This window comes from Leuciscus leuciscus, assembly GCF_965113295.1.
Source record: "Leuciscus leuciscus genome assembly, chromosome: 5".
In the NCBI taxonomy this organism is placed as follows: domain Eukaryota; kingdom Metazoa; phylum Chordata; class Actinopteri; order Cypriniformes; family Leuciscidae; genus Leuciscus; species Leuciscus leuciscus.
In genome coordinates, this window is record NC_138729.1 from 32,410,408 (window position 1) to 32,432,077 (window position 21,670).

Consider the following 21,670-nt stretch of genomic DNA (forward strand, 5'->3'; position numbering starts at 1 on the left):
GATTCAGATAATCACAATTGCTGATTAGTTAGTTTTACTCAAAATCTCTGTAACCTGAGGAAAAATTTACAAGTGGACGGAAGAGCCACATCAAATCAGAATTAATAGAGCGCTAGAAAGTGCTTATGGGAAGATTTTGAGTAAAACGTAATTACAGAAAACCGACCGATTTTGGGTGACGGAAAAAATCGGGTCTGTCGAAGACGTTTGACAGATATTGTAAGACACGTGTAGAAATTGTGAAATCCAGAAGGGAGATTCAGCCAAAATGGGGTCATCTAACAGTAAAGTAGACCATTTTTTACACACCTATTTTCTGTAAAATGGAAAAATTACAACCAGAAATGCATGCATGAAATTGGGAAACGGATGATTGTTAAACAAAGGGTTGTTGTAGTCGTGTTCAGCATGTAAAACTGTGAACAGACAGTAGTTTGTTGAACTGAAGAAGATAGAAGAAAATGAAAATAAATGCAGAAAGAATTAGCATTTAGGGAAAGATAGTAGGAAAATAGAATATTTTTATTGATAGAATGTTTTTCCTGATGGAAATTACAAACAGTGAATTGTTGGATGGAAAAGAAGCAGATAAAAGAGAACAGAGTCGATACAGAAGGAACTGGCATGTAGGGAAGAGAGAATGTTTTTCCTGATGGAAATTACAAACAGTGAATTGTTGGATTGAACAGATACAGAAGGAACTGGCATGTAGGGGAAGATAAAATTCATATTTATGAACGCCTGATTAAGTCAAATTAAGTTGAAATGGTATGAAAAGTGAGTTTCAGATAAAAATAAGGCATTGAGTATGATTAACAGGGATTAACATGATATAAAGATAAGGAATGTTTCATTAAGCAGAACGGGAAAAATTCTATATTTTAGAGATAAAATAATTATTGAAATGTTTATTTTGACAACCATTGTCTTTTGAACCTAAAGGGTCCAGCTATGCTGGGAGTATAGCAACAGTGCTAGCTTATTAAGCCGGCTTCCGGATGTTAATATGTACCTGATTTGTAATCAGTGTTGTTGATAACACAATTAGATAGATGTAAAGACAGCTATGTCCAAAGATTTTGGAAATCAATAATGTACAAAGTCAGATATTTTGTTGAAATTAAGTCATTGAAAGACAAGGACATTGTCTGTTTTATAAAGGAAATTATGGGTTGGAGATCATTTCCCTAGACACGTGTGACTAAAGTTAATCAGAAACTTTGTGAAACCTGCTTAGAATATTTAGATTTTCCATGTCGCTTATGAAAATTAATGTTCTGCCAATAATAATGATGTGAATGTGCTTTATTGTATTAATGTTATGAAAACAAGAGTATTGAAGAATAGATTGCCATATTTTTGTAACAAGAGTTGAAGGTGCAAGCGGTTAGGATAGCTGTCTGTGTAATTTAGAGACTGAGAACAAGATTTGAGGAATCTTGTGATTTCTGTGAAACAGTAGAGATAAGTGGGACTGAATAATGATAATATTAAGTTGAATCTGCATACTAACCATTTGAATAAGCTATCAAACCAGTGTTAATGAAATTAATGACATGCTAAATTTCTTTATACTGTATGAAGAGTAACTGAATAGTCCTGATACAAAAGAGAGCAAATGCTGTAAGCAGCTCTGCTCTGAAGCTCTCAGTTTAAAGAGATTTGCAGATTATGTTTTTGTAAAAGTTTGATTCTGATTGGAAAGATAAACTTTGACTGGCTCCAAACAAAGAAAGTGCCAAAATAACACAAATTTAAAGAAAAGTCTGTGTTAATATGGGTTAGAAAGTAAATCAATGTTAATATGATGAAGATTATGATTCGGCTATTGTAATTGAATTTGCAGCTGGGACAGTGTGGGAAAATGCAGAGAACTTATCAGTGGCTCTGTTTGCATTTCCTGAATAAGAACACTCTGCTTCAGGGGTGTGAAGTAGGGTGGAGATGTTAGAAAGAATGATGTAGGTAGAATAACAGAGAGTGTTTTACTGCAATCAGCGGGGTCATTCAGTGACTGTAAAATGCCCACTGTATGACTATAAAAGTAAATGAGGGAGAAAAGAAAGTTGATAGATAAACTTTTGAAAGTTGTTAAGAAGATTGGAAGATATTAAGTGTAAGGAATTCCTTTTGAAAGGAAAAGAACTATAAAAAGTACCGGTTGACGTAAAATTACAGATGAGCTAAATGAGTTGCAAAATATTTTAAAAGTACCGGTCACTAAAAAGATGATTGTGTTTTGAATGAAACGCTTTGATAAGGTTTTAGATGATATAGAGAGACAAATCTAACGAATGATTTATAGTGATAATCATAAAATGTATGACAAGCAGAGAGCGCAGCCTCAAAAGTTATTATGAATCATAGAAGCAGATTGATAAACTCCTAGAGAAAACATTGAAGTCAGGTTTTAAATTATGGCAATTGAAAACCTGACAACTAAAATTGAAATGAAATTTTAAACGTTATTAAGAACTAGAATAATTCTTATTATTTCTTTAAGATAAAATAAACAGAAGCAGTGTTACAGGATTAACAGTTGCAAAATGTAAAATGTGTAAAAAAGGCATTTGATTAAACAAAAGCTTGTTGTTGACTATGAAAAGAGCTAACAGCTGATGTTTTGGGTTCAAAAGAAGATTGTGATTTGGCCAAAACAGGTTTGCTTATCTGAATTTGGTATGTGCTGTGACTGAAACTGCCACAGTTTCAGTGCAACAGAGACTCATTCTGGGTGGAAATTTGTAATGTCTAAATTACAATACATGTAATTTATGGAAAAGATGCCTTAAGATGGGCTAGAGTAGATAAAAGATGGTAGATAAAGTCTAAAGTTAAAAGTTTATGAGAATGCAGTGTATCAGTCCTGAATGCCTCAAGAGTCTCTCTCTCAGGGCCTGTCCACACGGAGACGCGTTTCGCTGTATACGTATACATTTTTTATCGTATTGGCGTTTCGTCCACACGGATCCGGCGTTTTCGGAGACTGAAACCGCTATTTTTTTAAACCGGGTCCCAAGGTGGATAAATCTGAAAACGCCGCCCTTGCGTTTTCGTGTGTACGGCCAATCCGTACATTTTGTGAAACGATGATGTCATCACACCAGGTGTCAACTAGTCAGACACCGTCAAGTCACAGCAACTACATTTATGGTTTTTCATATTGTTCAACAAAGTTCTTGTTTAAAAAAGAAAAGAAAAAAAGAAGCTACTGTGCCTAATATTATTGTTCTATACAGCGCGCAAGGTTTAGGTTTAATTATGCTCATGCTTTAAGTCTTCTTCTCCGTTTTTAGTGTATGTCTGTGGCAGAATTACAGCGCCACATACTGGTCTGGCATGTATACTACATCGTTTTGAGTCGGTTTCAGTGGTTTCGTGTGTACGCAGATATTTCTTGAGAAGACGCCGTGTTTACGGAATTTTTTTTTTGAACGGGGAAAAAAAATATCGGATAGGGAAAGCTCTGGCTTCGTGTGGATGTGGCCTCATTCAATGTCAGCTGAAAGCTGTTGTCTGAGCCTGTGTAAAGCACAGTGTTTCAGTTGAAAATCATAGACACAGAGATGTTAAGGGAAATCATTGCCATTCAAAGGGCAATTTGTACTTAAAACGTTTTAAAAGTAAAACTGAAAGACTTTAAAGAAGTCTTTAAAATAATACTGTTTTGAACTTGTTTATTTTAGGACCAGTGACTTCGTCTCATTTTAGCCTCCACCATAAAACAGGGCTGATGGCTCCGGCTACAGAAGTAACAGTACACTGAATGTACGATTGTGATCTAAATTCACTGACTACAATCTAAGCAGCTAGGTTGCTACCTTTAAGATGATTAATGAATTTTAAGTGATTAAATACTGTTGTTATTAATCTGTCTCCCTATGTTTAACACTAGTAGGCAGTCCGAATGGCTCTGATGACTCTTGAATGTGCCTTTTCCTAAGCTCCAGAAAACAACAGATTATGTTGAAGAAAACGGTCACAGATTCTGTAATGGGGAAAAGCGGTTACCAGTGTGTACGAGTGATTACTTCAACGACGGGTAAGATCTTTTAGGCCAAAAGGACAACCTAAGACAGAAGGGCAGTGTTGGGCAAGTTACTTAAAAAAAGTAATTAGTTATAGTTACTAGTTACTTCTCACAAAAAGTAACTGCGTTAGTAACTGAATTACATCATTACAAAAGTAACTAATTACCAGGGAAAGTAACTATTGCGTTACTTAAAAAAAAAAAAAAAAAAGTTTAAATATAAGAAATTTCTTGGATACCCCCAATATGAAATGTTAAATGAATGAAATTGACACTAAATAGAACATCTTATTATTATAAAACATTTTACACTAATCTACACTATTTTAATGTTGCTGTGGGACAATGTGAGAGACACCTATTAACTTAAATATTAAAATATTATCATTACTATAGTGCAACAATAAAACAATAGATGGTTTAGAACTTTTATTATTGCACAGACCACAACTGGCAAACAAATAAGTCTAAAAATAAATTATGCTTCTTAAGAAATGTACCAAAAATAAATAAATAGTAGCCTAATAAAAATATACATACACATACACTAGTGCATATAATTAAAATGATAAAACTCACACACCTTTACAACTGGTAGACATTCTGTATAGCCTACTTGAAGTATTTTCTTCCTCACAATAGTAAGTTTAACAAAAAGTGCTTTCAATATAATACTGAACAATGTATCAACATAAATAATAATAATACAATATAATCTTTTGGGGGTTTATTTTTATAACCTACAGAGAATGTCATCATTAGAGGTTATTTTAGCCAAATTCTAGTCGTGTTTGCTGCACGTGCTCACAACCGTCAAACAAATATGGTAATATTTGTTCCCTGCAGGCTATTTTGGAGTTTATGTTATATAAACTAATTAAAACATTGCATATGATACCAATATGCTACAGAGATTATTCAAATGCTGATATGTGTAATTTATTTATAAATAAAGTATTTGCTCGGACACATTCGGTCACTGTAGCGCACTGTCGAGCGCGTTCTCGGACATACTCGGTCTCTCTCGCGCACTGTCGAGCGCGTTCTCGGACACACTCGGTCTCTCTCGCGCACTGTCGAGCGCGTTCTCGGACACATTCGGTCTCTCTCGCGCACTGTCGAGCACGCTCGCGGCATTCGCCTCGCTTTTGTCGAGTCCCGCGCCTCATAAACACTCACACACCAGAGAAAAAAACTTTGCAGCTCCTATGGCTGAGAGAGAGCCTACTCGGATGAAAACCGCTTCAGTGAGCTCAATTAAAGTAACGCCGCATTTTTATTGACAGTAACGGTAACGGCGTTGTAATGGAGGAAGCAGTAATTAGTTAGATTACTCGTTACTGAAAAAAATAACGCCGTTAGTAACGCCGTTTATTTATAACGCCGTTATTCCCATCACTGCAGAAAGGTTACGCAAAAACACTGGGCATCTCCTGATGGAGGTGTTTTTTTTATGTGAGATGGATATAAGAGTGGCGCTGATTGACTGAGTGGCGACCAGCATCAGCAGATCATTGAGAGGCGAGATGAGCTGTGAGAAATTACGGCGGTCTGACCCAGAAAATGTGAGTTCCTCTATATACCACTCACCAGAAACCGCGTTGATTGTATGGCTTGTCTTCCATTGTGACATGTGTCTGCATCTATGCCAGGGAGACAACACCCTGAAGAAAAGAAAATTATTGCTTAAGAGCTAATGGAAATGGGCTTTCAAGAGCCAACTGAGACCGTGAGGTGATTGTCATTATTTGTTGTGGAGACCGTAACGAGACGTATTAATTTATATAAGGAACATGATGTTGGTTGCCTTATGGGCAAGGAAAAAATGTTTGATATTGAACTAGTTTTAACTTCTGAAGGTCGTTAGACATGGTGGTGGCTAAAGATGAGGACAGCTTGTGATGAGTCAAGAGAAATTTCTGAAAAATGAAGGTTAGGTGAATTGAGTATTTAAACTAAAAATAACCTTAGAAAAAATATCATAGCATAATGTATTTTAGATTATTGTAATGGTTCTAATTTGAGTCAAACATTTGTATTGTGACATTTGTGAACTATTAAGGGTTGACTATGATTATTTTAGTTAGTCCTAGGAGGCTGTTGAAAAGATTATTTGCTTATAATGAGAGAGAAAGAGACTGCTTGAGTGGACTACTGAGAAACTGCTTGATACCCTGTCTGTCTTTCTGTTATCAGTCAGCCAAAGAAAGCTGAAGCAAAGTAAGATAATGAACCAAAACAATCCAGCTGACTTTTCTAAAATCAAATGAATAATGAACAGACATGCTTTGAAACTGGTTAAGAGGCCATAAATAAAAACATTAGATAAAAGATACAGGAAAATGTAAGGTTAAACTGTCATTTAAAATTTAAATATTTTTAGAGAAAATATATAAGAAATATGAGCGGTTCATAGTCAGGGATGAGTGTGAGTGTTAATTCATGTTTTGAACAGTATGTGTTAGTTAAGGACAACTATCCTGTCTGAATAGTGTGTATAAATTTGTCATTTAACCTCTGGAAAATAGTGTTTTAGTATTATAGATGGGTTAAGGCAAATGACAAATTTGAAAGTAAGCTGAGGATTGTGAGTCAATCTGATGAGAAGGCAACACAGAATATAGGACGAGCTTTAAGTTGATTGATCATCAAGCTCTGTCTGTTAATTGTTATTTTGGTCATTTATGATGTGCAGTAAATTTGAATTACTTTCTGGACAGGTTTAAGTATTGATGTGTAAATTAGAATTGTGAAGTCGTAGATAGCCGTCAGTCATGTGTTGAGAAAATGTTATAGATTTGACAGCAACAAACACGTAGGCTAAGTAAATATCAGACTATCCAGAGAGCCCTTAACAGTTAGGCTGTGTATTGTAAAAAAGGGGGAGATTGTCATTCGACTGACGTTGACGAAAGTGTGCACACCACAACCTGACCTGACCAATTGATGACCTGGAGAATGTTTGTAGATGACTGAATTGCGAGACCAACGACAGGCCTGAAAAGCAGGATACGCTGTGAGACTCGGGGCCGTTGCCCTTTAAAACAATTTGATAAGAAGATGAAATTGTGGCTTTAAGTAATATTTTTGTTTAAGAGGCAAAGAAAGATGTCTAAAAGAAATTTGGCTGAAGGACAATGTTTGGGTTAGCAAACTTTATCCAAACAAATGTTACCAAATAAATATGAACAAATATTGCAGTTTTCCTGTAGCTCAAACATTAGAGTTTGACACCTGTAACGCCAAGGTCATGGGTTTGATTTCTGAGGGAAAGCAAGAACTGATAAGAATGTAAATGTGTATCTTGAAATGTAAGTTGCTTTGGATAAAAGCGTCTGATAAATGTAAGAGAATCTTATTATGTTAAATTGATGCACCGCACAGGTGGGAAGATAAATGTTGGAAGGACAATGGGTTTAGTTGGGTAAAAGCCCTGCAAGAAGCCATTCTTCCCCCGAACAAAATTGCTGTGTGCATTGTTTGTATTTTTAAGTGTGCTAATAACAAGAATTGTTTCAACAGGAAACGCCAGGGCAGATGCGGCAGCACAGCAGACAAAAGAAAACTATGTGACAATAACCTCAACATTTGTTTTTCTTTACAGAAGACGCAGACTTTTGCACACATGGCATGAGCAAACACACACACACACACACACACACACACACACACACACACACACACACACACACACACACACGCACACACACGCACACACACACACACACACACACACACACACACACACACACACACACACACACACACACACACACACACACACACACACACACACACAGGGGCGTAGCACCAAATTTTGGGCCCTGGGTACAAACCATCTTGCTGGGCCCCCGTACCAAATACCATAGTGATACCAATGGGTGGGGTATTGCATTTTTATCATAAAAACACTTAAAATGTAAACAAAATAAGCCACACTCTGATTAATGTATTTTTGTTTTATTGTCAAAAGTACAAGATAATTGATGATTATTTGTCTGTTTAAAATAAATGCAGACTATAGAATCACAGGGTACACTAACCGCCAAACTAGACATTCAGTCTTTGAATTACGTTTTTAAAATAAGTCATTTTCAATCATTAAGATGTGCATTAAACTGAGAACAATCCTGTACTTAATGTAAGAGCGTGCGCAAGCTAATTTGCATAACAATGCTGTAAAATCGGCGCTAACGATCTGTGTTGTCGCGGGTGTTAGATTTTGACAATGGAGGGAAATATACAGTGTTCTCTTACGAGAGGTCTCTCGTACTGCGTAAGATATCTTACGCTAGGGGAAAATCCTTTTCCGCGAGATATTGAAGCCAAAAATTATCCTTAATTTTGTAATAATGCAAAACGCGTTGCAGCAGCAATGCAGACATAGGCGAGACAGCTCGCGCGCCTATTGGCTGCTCTGCGGCAACTGCAGCAGCCTATCGAGCGAGGCCTGGCGTGACGTCAGACCCAATCAGGGCACTTCGCGCCCGCTGCGTCACGTCCCGCCGAAATGGGCGTGGTCTAGGCCTATAAATATCGCTCGCAGGCAGCTATTATCTGATTTTTCATCCTTCAAGCGAAGCACACGCATCGCTGGAGCTGGATAAGAAGCCGCGCCGTCTGAAAGAGAGCACCTTCAGCGGGACGAGTCACTGAAGTCGCTGGCCGCGCCGCCTTCCTTGCCTTCCTGCTGCGCTTTCCGGCATTATATCCTTTCTCTGCTACTGTGTTTATGTATGTGTGTGTGCTCGCCGCCGCGACACACACTCCCATTGCACTAAAAGAGCTGGGCGTCTTTTTCAAGACGCCCCTTTTCCTGATCAGTCACACGACTGCCCTCACTGCGAGTTAGGTACTGCCTATGGTGACTCTGAGGACTCACCTGGCATCCTTCTCCGAGACGGCTCCTCCGCCCCCCCCCCCCCCTTCACTGGCGAAAGGAGAAAAGAGCGTTTTCTGGTCCCCCCGCGGACGGACCGACCTCCTCTTTCTCGTACATTTCTCATTCCCCTCTGAAGTTCGGGCGACTGGAAATGTCAGTATTGCAGTGAGCAAGCCTGTTGTAATACACGCATGCCTGCAAACAAACGCCAGCACGTTGACGCTCTCTTATAATACTCGCGCTAACTGAGTTACAATGTGTCTCCCCCTGTGGCCCAGTGGCAGACTCTCAGGTTTTTGCACGCGAGAGACCCGCGTTCGATCCCCGGGTCTACCGGCAGATGAAATTATGCCGTCAATGCTCGCTCTGTCAGTTCCCTGAAAAGGCGACTGCAGATGTGTATTTTGCAGCCAACGAGCGCGTTGTACAACCCGCTCGCCTGCACCCAAACACCGTTTCTATGGTGTTCCGTGCGTCACTGGCGTAAGGAAAAAAGGGAGTTTTTCTGGTCCCGCTGCGGACGGACCAACCTCCTTTTTCCTATACATTTCCCATTCCCCTCTGGAATTCAGGCGACTGGAAATGTCAATATTGCAGTGAACAAGCCTGTTGTAATGCACGCAGGCCTGCAATAAACGCCAGCATGTTGACGCTCTCTGTTTCTATGGCAACTTCTCGCTCGTTCAGTTCCAGTAAATGTGACTGTTCCAGTGTATCCTGCAGTAAACAGGTCGGTTCTGTCACCCGCTTGCCTGCACACAAACGCCGTTTTTACGGCTACCCAGATAAATCCCATAAGTGTGAATTTTTCTGGTGTCCCGGCCACGGCCGATGGTGCTTTATGTGTAAGAAGAATGCCCACTGCCCAGTGCCCATCTCTACACACAAGCACAGCCCGTCACACAGGGCTCGCGCACATGAATCGGCTCAGACCGATTGCGCTTCAAACATGGTGAATGTGCCCACTAACACCACGTTATGCATGTCTCACGGTTTCTGTAAAAAACGAAACCAACGTGCACTCGCTTCACGCAAGCGAACGATGCTTTCGGTGTGATAAATGTGCCCGCTGTCCCGCGCCCACATCCACATATAGACATGACAGTTCCCACGGGAACCGCCCAGCCCTCCCCCTCGCGGTTAACCACCGCAGAGGAGTCGAGCGCGGGCAATCTGCCCGCTGTCATCAGCGCGCCCCATGCCTCAAATGTCACGAGCGACACGCTTGTGTTACAGCACACCGAAGCTTCTCCATCGCTGAGCGAGCGGAGCGCGCTTCGTATTCGACCCCTAGCTATCCATGCAGACGCATGGGCAAAGCTACCCGGGGTTTCGAAGTGGGTGCTGAACATTATAGAAAGAGGCTATTCGCTGCAGTTTCGCCGACGCCCTCGCCGCTATGTGGCGCGCGTCGAGACCACGGTAAAAACAGAAGTAGCACATCTACTTCGAGCCGAAGTGACGAAACTATTGAGCAAAGGGGCCATAGAACCTCTCTCTCAAGATCAGAGCGAGGGAGGGCTATACAGCAGATACTTCCTGGTACCGAAAAAAGACGGGGGTCTCAGACCCATACTAGATCTAAGGCAACTGAACAAAGTGCTTGTGAAGCGACAGTTCAGGATGCTCACGACCAGGCAAATCCTTGTGCAGATTCGCCAAGGAGATTGGTTTGTGTCAATAGATCTGAAAGACGCGTATTTTCAAATACAGATAGCGTCACGTCACAGGCGATATTTGAGATTCGCCTTCGAGGGCCAGGCATATCAGTACACAGTCCTGCCGTTCGGTTTGTCCCTAGCACCCCGTACATTTACGAAGTGCATGGATGCGGCGCTCGCACCCCTCAGAATGAGAGGCATGCGAGTGCTGAACTATTTGGACGACTGGCTGATTCTAGCGCAATCTCGCGCAGTGCTCATAGAACACACGACCATTTTACTCGATCACCTCGAGGATTTGGGTCTGAGTGTCAATTGGGCAAAGAGCTCCCTGTCACCCAGTCAGAAAATATCTTTCCTGGGCACAGAACTGGACTCACTATCCATGATAGCGCGACTATCACAACAGCGCGCGGTAGACATTCGACGCACAGCGAACTCTTTTCGCTGCGGCGCGTCTGTCCCGCTCAAGAAATTTCAGAAGATGCTAGGTCTCATGGCCTCAGCATCGTCAGTGCTCCAGCTGGGTCTGCTCCGCATGCGCCCGCTGCAGTTTTGGCTGAAAGCGCGAGTCCCACGCGAAGCGTGGGCACCCGGTTTGCTTCGCCTCAGGGTCAATCAGAAATGCGTTACAGCTCTGAAACCCTGGAAAGCGAACGACTGGTACCAATCAGGTGTAAGCCTGGGGACTTCCTCGAGGGTGAAAGTGGTGTCCACGGACGCGTCCACCTCGGGATGGGGAGCGCTGCTCGAGGGCAGACCGTTCTTCGGCCAGTGGTCAGAACGGGAGAAGCTCCTGCACATAAACTGCCTCGAAATGCTGGCAGTAGACAACGCGCTGACGCGTTTTTGTCCCCAAATAAAAGGTCACCACGTCTTGGTCCGTTCGGACAACATGTCTGTGGTGTCCTACATAAATCGCCAGGGCGGCATCAGATCCGAGAAACTGTACAGGCTGGCAGAACGCCTCCTGGTATGGGCTCAGTGCAACCTGCGCTCGCTCAGAGCAGCGCACGTGCCAGGGATCTTGAATTTAGGACCGGACAGACTGTCCAGGAACAATGTTCCGGCAGGCGAATGGTCTCTACACCCACAGACAGTCCAACTGCTGTGGAAGAAATTCGGCAGAGCGGAAGTGGACCTGTTTGCGTCTCAAGAAAACGCTCACTGTCAAGAATTTTTCTCCAAGAGCAGGAGCGCGCTGGCCCATGTGTGGCCCCGCCGCCCGCTCTATGCTTTTCCCCCCGTCTCTCTTCTGCCTCAGGTGATAGAACGGATCAGGGAAGAAGGATGCTCAGTACTGCTGGTAGCACCGTTCTGGAAAAACCAACCTTGGTTCCCAGCCGTGATGCAGTTAGCAAGTACTGCCCCGTGGCCAGTACCAGTGAGGAGAGATCTCCTCTCACAGGCCCGCGGCTCGATCTGGCATCCTCACCCGGAACTATGGTCCCTTCATGTCTGGGCCATCAACGGGTACATGTTGGACTCCCTAAAGGAGTATTAAACACGATCACGCAGGCTAGAGCTCCGTCTACAAGACGACTCTATTCTTCGAAATGGTCAGTGTTTTCGGGCTGGTGCACAGCCCGTGGTGTGTCACCCACAAACTGTGATGTGACGGAGGTGCTTTCCTTCCTACAAGAGCTGTTGGATGGGGGCAGGGCCCCCTCCACGCTCAAAGTTTATGTGGCGGCTATAGCAGCGTTCTCAGAAACAACGCTTGGTCAGTCAATAGGAAGGAACGATTTAGTCATCCGCTTCCTTAGAAGGGGCTAAGAGACTGAATCCTCCCAGACCTCCCTCAGTCCCCGTATGGGACCTTTCTACGGTTCTGGAAGCCATGAAAGGTGCGCCATTTGAGCCTTTACAGTCAATCGATTTGAAACACCTGTCTTTCAAAACGGTGTTTTTGCTGGCTCTCGCTTCAGTGAAGCGCATAGGGGATCTGCACGCGCTCTCTGTGAGCGCGGCGTGCATGGAGTTTGGGCCCAATGACTCAAAAGTTATACTCAAACCTAAGCACGGTTATGTTCCAAAATCCCTCAACACACCGTTTAGGGCGCAGATTATCTCTCTGTCAGCCCTACCGGTCCCTGATGAGGAAAGAGATGCGAGCCTCCTTTGCCCAGTCAGGGCATTACGAGCTTATGTGTCTCGCTCGTCTGTTTTCAGACAGACGGAACAGCTCTTTGTTTCGTTTAGCGGACGTTCTAAGGGACTAGCCGCGTCGAAACAGAGCCTATCCAGATGGATAGTTGATGCTATAGCGCTGGCATTCGCCTCCAAGGGCATGCAGTGCCCTTTGGGTGTCAGAGCGCACTCCACAAGAGGCATGGCCTCTTCGTGGGCCTGGTCAAGTGGGATTGCCTTGCAAGATATTTGTATGGCGGCAGGCTGGGCCTCCCCGTCTACATTTATAAGGTTTTATAACCTAGAGGTTCCCGCCCTGCAGGCCAGGCTGCTGTCGGTCTAAACTACCAGTATTATCTGACCTGATGCGTTCAGCTCAGAATGCTGCGTTTGCTGAGCACAGCTCAATGTTCGACAGTATAAAGCTGGGCAAACTGTGTAAGACCCACATTTTTCCCCATCAGTTCAGGCCGTACCCCGCCCTGTCTGTATGATGAAATTCGCGTCCTATCGACGCTACTTTATGTGGAAAAGTGAGGCTGCACCCCTCCTTCTTCCCGGACTCCCTGTGAGTTCACTGAGTGATTGTGCACTATATGTACCCCGGGCTTTCGCCCTTGGGTCTTTGGTGTCAGATCTCAGCATGCACGGCGTTTTACATTGGGTCCCCTAGCGTAAGATATCTTACGCAGTACGAGAGACCTCTCGTAAGAGAACGTACTCGGTTACTAACGTAACCTCGGTTCTCTCTAGAAGAGGGAACGAGTACTGCGTATCTTGCCGTGCATGCACACGCTCTGGTTGCTTCGATGATGAAAAACCAGATAATAGCTGCCTGCGAGCGATATTTATAGGCCTAGACCACGCCCATTTCGGCGGGACGTGACGCAGCGGGCGCGAAGTGCCCTGATTGGGTCTGACGTCACGCCAGGCCTCGCTCGATAGGCTGCTGCAGTTGCCGCAGAGCAGCCAATAGGCGCGCGAGCTGTCTCGCCTATGTCTGCATTGCTGCTGCAACGCGTTTTGCATTATTACAAAATTAAGGATAATTTTTGGCTTCAATATCTCGCGGAAAAGGATTTTCCCCTAGCGTAAGATATCTTACGCAGTACTCGTTCCCTCTTCTAGAGAGAACCGAGGTTACGTTAGTAACCGAGTACGTTTTCATGTAAACTTCTGACTCTGGGGAGAACTGCAGCAGAAGAGGAGACAAGCTGCGCAGCTGCCTGGAGTGGCAGTGTGTTGAGCTCCCAGCTCCGCCTCCGTCTGATTCTCACTCCGTTATTTACCCAGAAACATTGTTTGCTCGCTATGTAGGGTGTGATACTATAAAGTATTGGTATATTATTCAAATAGAGTACGAACATAAATGTATGCAATTCTACCTGGAGTAGATATTTATGTTAAAACAATGTCAATGCTCGATGATGCATTTGGAGCTCACCTTTCTTTAAAAAAAACTGAGTGAGCAACTGCTTGCCCTCATTTGCCTTTCTCTATTTAATCTTCTTTTCTTTTCGTTTTTGAGCCCCTGATTTTCCTTTCTTAAGGAAAGGCATGACTCTTCCCCTCTTAGTTCCTATCACGGCTCACTCCAGCTCCTGTCTCATCAACTGATTCACCGCAGGTCCACAGCAGAAGCACCTGACCTGCGGGTCGTACCATTTACATTGATTCGAGAGGGGTGGTGGGGCCCTGCACAGCATGAAAATGACTTTTTTTTTTTATACCAAACCAGTGCCTAACTACAAGTTTAGTTTTGCACAGGAACTTTTTTATTTGTATATAAATGCTATACAAATGTTAGTGCATGTATATGTATGTATAGAAAACTGACTTCTAAGGGCCCTCCCCCTGCCTCGGGCCCTGGGTACTCGGTACCCTTTACCCCCCCAGTCCGACGCCCCTGCACACACATGAACAAATGGTCAGATAAGAGCCTTTCAACTCTTCAGGGGGGCCAGAAGGACCATTTGCATTCAGGAAAACCCAGAGGGTTAGAAGAATTTGTCTAAAACCAGCACAGGAGTGAAATGGCAGGGCAGACTGTGCCCAGTGAAAACAATAGCTATATATGAATTTGACTAGTTATCCTGGCCTGGGTCATTATTGTGGCAGAAAGATGCCACACCTTGCGCAGCGCATAACTTAACATTTTCATTTTGCAGGATGTCAGAACGGATTGAACCAAACAGAACTGATTCTGTATTGTTTTGTTAACATGAGCAACATGGGTTGAATGTTTTTTTAGGGGAACAAGGACCCTGAGTGCTATTCAATGAGCAAGAAATTATCCGGTGATATGTTTCAGGTTAAAAATTTCACAGGTCACACCAAAGGGACGACAAGACAAGCGGTCACTAACAAAATCACTTAAGGTCTCCATTCGCAGGTGACAGCAGACAGTAAATGACTCATTCCAGTGGGGGTGCGATCGTGATCTAAGGGAAAATCTTGTAAGGATTTGAAAATGATTGAAGGGTGTTAGACCTGGGTCCAAGCATCTGACCTTAACCACACCAACCAACGCCAGCAACCCAAAACGCCAACGCAAAGAATAAAGTGGGGGATCAATGATATGTGCTAGAAACTATCTCCCCTGCCAACGTTGGAAAAATCCTCTCTACGGCATGCAAAGTGTCATATTGGTGAAGATGGAACGTCCATGAGGCAACGAGATGATCAACATATCTGGAGAAAACCAGTCCATACCAGCTTGAGATATAAGATGTCTTTAAGGAAATTTACAGAAACTGGGAAAGGAGGAGTCAAGAATGTCAGAAACCTGTATAAAATGTCTATGTTCATTGAGTCCACTAGGTTATTTCTGTTTCACATCTGGGTGGCTGCGGTTGTGAAAAGAATCCTCAAAGAATAAACCTTTTCTCTTTAAAACAGTTTTGCCTCTTGAAAGTTTCTTACACCTTTGATGCTGTTTTTATTAATCTCTGAAAATTGCTCTTACATTCCCTAGCCACATTCCCTAGAAGGGTCCCCTTCTGATTTGAAGCTGTGGTCCCAGGGCCTTGAGCAGGCCCAGTTAGGCCTTTCATTAAACAAAGTTTATGGAGGTTTTCCTGTGAAGCGTATAGCCGTAGGGAATGTAGGGAATGCTGTCATTGACAGCCTAGTGTGACCTGAGGGTGAGTGGTTCTTGCATTTCATTTGAATTTGCTGGTTCTGACAGTTGTCACTGCCAATGGGCATGCACGATGATGATGTCATGGGCTGTCGCCGGTCAATAGGATTGCCGTGATCCGATAGTAGTTTCAGACACCTGTCACGCTAGAGGCGTTCCCCAAAGTGTCAATCAACGCAGTGTCTCGTTCCCTGTTCTCAGGGAACAGATGTTACAGTCGTAACCTTGACGTTATTCCAATATGGTATTATGTAAGAAATTTTCATTATCTCTCGTTGGAAGAGAACTCTGATTTTACACTTATTCATTTTTGCTCTACAGAAAAGCATATGTATTTCCTTAACATACATATGCTTCCAATCATTGTGTCAGTTAAGTTCAGAGGTTAGGTACATGGCCATGGAATTGTAGAACCTTGCCGCAATAGAGACACTTCACAGGAAATTGTGATTTATAGAGAATATCCTTATTTGTTCCATAAGTAATATATGTGTGGAGAAAAGTTGTTTTTGTAAATGATTAGAGACCAGGCCAAAATCCTCTGCTTATGGAAATTAGACACTTTGATAGGCAACTTTGCAATACTATAATTACAAAGAAAGAGAAAATCCAGGCCACCAACTTTAGAGAAAATATAATTGGGTATAATATTCCAAAGTGAAGAGGGATTGTTGAGGAAATTCTTAAGCCAATTCATTTTAAAATTGTAGAAATTAATCCATAAAACTTTATCCACCTACAAGGAAAGACCTGCATAAGTGAGTCTAGACAGCCCTTCAGCCTTCGAGAGTAAGATTCTCCCTCGTATTGACTCTTTGCAACCAGAATTGAGTTTCCTTTGGATTTTCATTATTAGAGTTTCTGATAGGCAAGTCGATCACGGGCATGCTGGGACGCAGCGTCTCGTTCCCTCTTCAGGGGAACTAGGGTTACATACGTAATCAAGATGTTCCCTTTCAAGGGAACTCGAGCTGCATCGAAACGCTGTGGGAGCGCTAATACCCACGCCACCATAAGAGCAAGTGTCCGTCTGTGTGAAATCAATGCGCACATCCAGGCGAAAGCACCTGCGCCCCTGGATTGGAGCCGAGGTCAAGGTAGTAAAGCCTCACAAATGTATGCAGTGAAGACTAGCCTGCCGCATCACAAACATCTTGGAGGGAAACTCCTGACAGTAATGCTTTGGAAGCAGCCATACTCCAAGTGGAGTGAGCCCGTACAGCCAAAGGTGAAGGCTGACTGGCCGACTGGCTGACTCATAAGCAAGTGAGGTGGCCTTGACCACCCACTTGCTCATCCTCTGCTTGGATGCCAGGCACACCTTTCTGGGTACCCCAAAGCAAACGAACAGTGTTCAGACTTTCTCCAGAGTTCTGCGGACTTAAGCATCTAAGGCCCTAACTGGTTAGAGCAGATGAAGTTTCTCTTGGTCTGATATCCGGAGGAGGACAGAAGGCCTGCAGTACTATAGGTCTTATAGTATTGTTAGGAACCTTAGGAACGTAACCTGGTCTTAGGGTGAAGAAAAAACTTTACCATACCAGGAGCAAATTCCAGACACGAGGGAGATACAGAAAGTGCTTTAATGTCTCCAATTCTCTTGAGAGACGAAATAGCAAGGAGAAAGACAGTCTTTAGAGTGAGATATTTCTCAGAAACTTGCTCAATGGGCTCGAATGGAGCTAGGGAGAAGTCTTCTAGTATAATAGCCAAATCCCAGGTTGGCACCCTCGTGCGGACTGCTGGCCTCAGCCTCAAAGAGCCACAAAGGAAACAAGTTCTTAGTGGGTGTCTCCCGAAAAGATACTCCACTCAAAGGGACGTAGTAAGCAGTTAAGGCTGCCGCATACACCTTCAGTGTGGAGGGTAATAACCCTGCAGAGAAACACTCCTGCAGGAACTTCAGCACTGCACCCACCGGGCAGTTAACTGGGTCCAGCTGGTGCTCTCCACACCAGGAAGTGAATAATTTCCACTTCAAGGCATACAGTTTCCTTGTGGATGGAGCTCTGGAGTGGAGGATGGTCTCAACAACCTTGATTGAGCGACCTAAACTTATGAGCTGGCCCCCCTCAGAGGCTGAGAGAATCAAAGCAAGACAAACAGGAGACAGGCATGCCTGCATCGTCGTTGAATCCCATACCACGTCCAGAAAAGTGGTCCTCTGTATTGGAGACAGCCCAGCAAACACAGAACGTTGGCACAACGTAGCCAACCTTCTAACAACGTTTTATCAACATGGCCAAAAGGTTGCTATAAATACGTTGTGTGGTGAAGGTTGTTACAGCGTTGTCACAATGTTGACATTAAACCACCGTTCGGGGCCATTGCTTAAGGTTGTGCCAACGGTGTTTTGACAACCACTGGACTACATATGTACTCGTCACTGCCCTGAAGCGCGAAAATCAGCCTTTTATTTTCAACCGCCCGTTGGGCTCATTGTGTTGTCTCGTTCTTCATCGAGCAAGGATACATGAGTATTGCGTTTTATTTACCTCAGCTAAATAGGTACGTAATTATTCAAACACAACCTACAACTTAATTTTCTAATGTGACTAATGTAGCCTCGCTTGCACTGTTTAGTTTTTCATTTCATTTGTTTGCTATTTAGTCTCATTCGTTTCTTTGCTCCTCTGGATTTGTGGATGTTTCCTGGACTGATTCCGTTTACCGAACTTTATCGTCCGGCTTTTTCGACTACTGTCTGCCATGTACAGAACCGGTTTTGTTCATTAAATGTTCTAGTCTTTGCTTTTTATGTTATATTTATTATACTTAAAAGAAATTTGTATATTCATTTTTTTTTTATTTTTTTTACAAATGTATGACTTTTGGAAGTGCAATTTGATTACCATATATGCAGTTAGTTTTAATAAAGTTGAATTAACGTAACCTTATGTAATTTTTACTCTTCAAAGTGTACACTTGCAGGTGTTGATTATAATTAGGCTAATTTACTGATAGCCCCATTAAATAATAATAAGGATAAACAATATTTTTTTTTTAAAAAACGATATAATTATCTAACATATGAATAATTAAAAATTAACCTCAAAACATAAAATGCTAAATGGGGGATATCTATAGGCATATCTAGCATAAAAACAAAAAATTGTTCATCTCTCAGTTGCTGAATGTCGCGCAACAACATTGCTACAGCCCTGTCGCGACTTACAATTCTACATTGTTACAATGTTGCGAGCACGTAGACAGCGACATTGCCATAGAAGAAATGCAACTAGGCGGTGGGCCGGTGTGGCGAAGTATTCAGTCACCCTGAAGTATTCGGTCCGGGCTGAGGACGCAATTAGTATGCCAGTAGTATGTCTGATCTAAATCTGTTCTCGCGATAACTTGTAGCTAACGTGAGCTATTTTAGTGTTATTATGTGGTAGCTTTATGTAGAATGCTAAATCCCGCTGCTATATGCAAGGTAAGATTAAATTAAATTGTATATTGTATATGTAAATTGTGTATATTCTATAGCTAATATTTAAAATCTCAAGTTGCGTCAATAGCAGGAGAAAGACCGCAAAATTTAAAAATACTACTGTTAATGTGTCACGAAATGTAGTTTTAAGAGTTTTTCAGTCGATAATGTAGTTGTTTCAATCACAAATATGTTGTTTGTTTCTACAGATAGCGCCTATTTAAAAAATTGATCTGACGTTTTCGGAGATGTGAGATCCAAGGGATCACCGGGTTCTCAGCGCTCATGTATCCCGCCTGAAACAGCCTTAACTCGGCTAAATCTACTGCCGTCTGCCGCTGGTTTATGTCTCTAGTCTAGTCTAGTTTTTTTCATGTATGGGATGGGAAGTATTTCAGGTGTCTTGAAAGAAAGAAATCAAGTATCACTGACCATCACAAGATCTTTTAAAAACAGATTGTTTGTGTTTTTTGTTTTACTTTTAGGACTGGAGAACATCTGTCAAATGGGCTGTCACGACTTCTTTTCTGTTTGTTAAATGCTCAGTTAGGTTTGGGATCTCTGCAAAGGAGTACCTTCTCACAACATAGCGACACTTTATAGTTAACTTAATGAATTACTAACGTAATGATAGCAGTAGCACCAAAACGTACTTTGCAAGATTAAGCGCTGTTTTATATGGATTAACCCTTTCATGCATAGTGGTCACTACAGTGGACGGCTATTAAAAAAGCATTTGCTTAAATTTGCACGGGTTTTGATGGCTTAGTTGCACATCATCCTCTTCAGTGGACCCACCCTGGTGCATCATCCTATACATTGCAACCAAGTGGCAAGCCGTTGTGTTTCGATTTTTTCCCCCTCCAAACCAAGATGGTCAATGGTCAGTCAGAAATGCCAAGTTCCTCCGGAATATCCAACCATTCCTTCTTTCCTAGGAGACTCTTGTAGGTAAAAAAAAATATTGCAGCATCAAACAATATCTAATGAGTCATATCACAGTTCAATTTTCCAAGTTTTGATTTTAGATTGGGAGAAAAATCTGATTAATCATCTGTCCACTGTAGTGGACCTCATGCATCAATGGCTATATTTCAGCTACAATTCTTATACTGTGAATATTGTTTTTGAAAATATAATCTGCAGTGACATTTATGTAAATAAATGTATTATTAGAATGTAACGTGCTTACATAATGTATGTGACTTGTATTGCATTAATTTACTCGTAACATCAAAAAGAGATCTGATTATGTAATGCATGTTACTTGTAATGTATTACTTTACTTGTAAATGAGTAATAAATGAGAAGAGCTGTAAATGAGAGATAACTTCTTAATGAGTTTGTCTTATATAAAAGCCCTTAAAGTGATGAAAAAAAAGAATGCAATAAATATTGTTTGCATTAAAAAAGAATATGATTTACAAAACAAAAACACAACCAAGCCCCTTTAACCTTTCAATCTTTTTTGTTTAATACTATGATAATTATTTTTCTTGTTTTATTTGTATTTCTTTTATGCACCTGTTCTGTATATTCTAATGCAAAGATGTAATGATATTGCCATTCCATTTGTACATGACAAAAAAAAAAAAAAAACGTATTAGAGATAAAGTTTTTTCACCAATACAATATTTTTGCACACATCGAAATGTTACACAGGTTTAAAAAAAACTATTTAACGCGACTCATCAATAAAATATTGTCATTTTTAAAGACACTTGAAAATGACCAATGAGAATGTCTCATCACTTTTTTTTTTTTTAAATGCGGGACTAGATTGCCATGTTTCACAGGTCCCTTTCGTCAGAAATTCTAGTATCTCTGCGAAAATTTAATCTTTGGACATCTGTGCATCTCTCTGGACAGTTTATCAATTTAACTTTACATTAATTATTGTGTTTTTTTTTTCTTCTCATCATCCAACATTTCAGTAAGTATATCCATCATCCGGTGTATTTTAATAAAGTTTAATTGTAGTTATATTTTAATAAAAACGAAATTATCGGCCTGTAATAATTTTTACCGTTATAGATACTTAAGAGACAGTTCAACATTATTGCATGAGCATGCTTTCGAAAAAAAAAAAAATATTTGCAATGTTATAGGCCTAATACAATTTGGACGAAAGTCTTTGTTGCCGAATGAAGAATTAAAAATTAAAGGCCTCAGCTCTGTAGGCACTTGCATAAATAAGTTACATCAAAGCGAGTTTGAGCACCTGGGCACAGTTGCATTGAATATATTAATAACTCGTGCTATCAAAAGTTAACGCATGCGATTATTTTAGTCCAGTTTAATGCAATAAAAATAACACAGCATTCTTTTTTTTTTCTGTCATTCTTTAGCTAGCGTTACATTTAACATGCACTTAAAGCAAATTGTTTAAAAACATTCG